The sequence below is a fragment of the Octopus bimaculoides genome, chromosome 12 (genome assembly GCF_001194135.2).
Source record: "Octopus bimaculoides isolate UCB-OBI-ISO-001 chromosome 12, ASM119413v2, whole genome shotgun sequence".
Taxonomy (NCBI): Eukaryota; Metazoa; Mollusca; class Cephalopoda; order Octopoda; family Octopodidae; genus Octopus; species Octopus bimaculoides.
This window is the reverse complement of record NC_068992.1, coordinates 3,583,545-3,585,645: the sequence shown is the minus strand read 5'-3', so window position 1 is coordinate 3,585,645 and position 2,101 is coordinate 3,583,545.

Below are 2,101 nucleotides of genomic sequence, written 5' to 3'. Positions count from 1 at the left end.
ATATATATATATATATATATATATATATATACACACACACACACACATACATATATATAAATATATACATACGTTAGCACATACACACGCGCGCACACATGCAGGGACCCCTCCCTTTACAGAATTAATGCGTTCCTGAAAATCATGCCGTAGCGCGAAATTCCATAATGCGAAATTAATTTTCCTATGGATTTTCATATTATCAAGCGAGATTGCGTTCCCGCAGACTTTTACGAAAAAAAAAAACAAGTTCAAGAAAATAACAGAGAACAAGCAACAGATTCACCTCTATCCATGAGAATAGCAATTTCTAAACAGGCGCGGTACAATAGAGATACATTTTTATGTTTAGAAATTGTTATTTTCATGTATGAATGTGATTGTGTTGCTTATTTTGTGTTATTTTCTTGAGCTTCATTTCAACATGAATACGTTAAGGAATTAATAAGAATGGTAATATCCCAAGAGTAAGTTCTAGCCACAAAAGATCTTTACTACTGCATGAGGAGTGGAAGTTGTGGAATGCGCGTTCGTAGGAGTATGAGGGACAATATTCCTTATCTTATGGTTCATTTTATCACCAACACAGTTTGAGGGTTGAAGAATTCATCCATAGTTGTTTGTCGTTTATGATGCATCATTTCTGTTGACAGCTCAGTATAGGAGCTAAGCTTGTTGTAAATTCCTTTTGTAATTTTACTCATGTTCACAATTAGGATGATTATCGACAAAAGCCTGCAGACCTAAGTGCCAATTCTTTAGCACGCATTTATTAAAGCCAGTTTAAGTGGTTCATGGGGGAATTTCCGTTGTCTCATCTGTATTCTCAACTTGTTCTTTTTCCAGCTGCAACTCCTCATTAGATAAACTTTTTTTTTCTTGGACACTAGTAACTCAGTCACATCATCCTCTATGACTTCTTCAAATCCCGCATCCTTTGAAAGTGTTACAGTATCAACGGTTTTGATTAGAATGGATCCCAATTCGCTAACAAGTGACCCCCGCTTTTTGATCTCAGAGACATGTTCTGCAGTCGTGTGAAATGTGACATGCACGTTTCGTTGAGAAACACCATTCAGAGATTCTTGCTAAGGTACCCGACAAGTAGACCCTAGACCCAGGAACCAATAGTGTCTTGCGTTGGATACAATGTCTGGCTACCTTTGTTTCGGATCTCTGTGTTCTGAGCTAAAATTCCGTTCAGGTCTACTTTTACTTTCAGATTTTCCGAATAGATAGCTAAAGTACCTGTCAAATACATGTTCCATTCTTTCCTACTTTCTTTCTTTCTCTTTCTCCCTTCCTCTCTCAAATTGGTTTCCGTCAGACAAAGAGAGGAATAAGCACTGCACGTACACTATACTCTTGAATACCGCCTTCAGTATTTCCACTAACATAAATTCTTACTGCGTCTCCCACTCTTTTTCTTCTCTTTCTTTCTATGTCCTTTTCTCTGTCATATTTTGAGCGGTACGTTATTCCCACCGCTCTAAACCACAGCCTACTGGCGAAAAAGCACATTGAGTATGTGTGGTCGATGTCTACCAAAATCGCGCTGCTTCTAATTCATATTTAAATTTATACGTAGCGGGAAACGTACAAAGGGTTATAAACTTAATCTTGTGTTCATTCTCTACAAACACTTGACAGAAAACACTCAGAGCATTGATTGTTTGAACATGTCTTATCAACCGTGTCAGCCTTAAAATTAAGACGTCAAACATTGACATTTGATACCAACACAGAGACGTAGCGGGGAACCTACAAAAATTTCTAAGACCAGTCATGTGACGATCCTCTACTAATCAAATCCTATTCAAAACATTACTTTGAGCCATGAACTCCCCATAAAAATAGGGCGAGATTCAAACCCTAGTCAGAAGCAAGACAGCTGCGACATAGGACACGTGTTTCTATTTGAACTTTTTGAAAATCAGTGTAAACTGTGAAACCGGTTAACACTTTAAACATATTAATAAAAAAATATTTTAACTATTCTCAGTGCATTTACAACTTCTATTTTTCCAATAATTCTGCCCCTGTGGAATAAAATAACTTCGTTTTATATATACACACACACACACACACACACACACACACA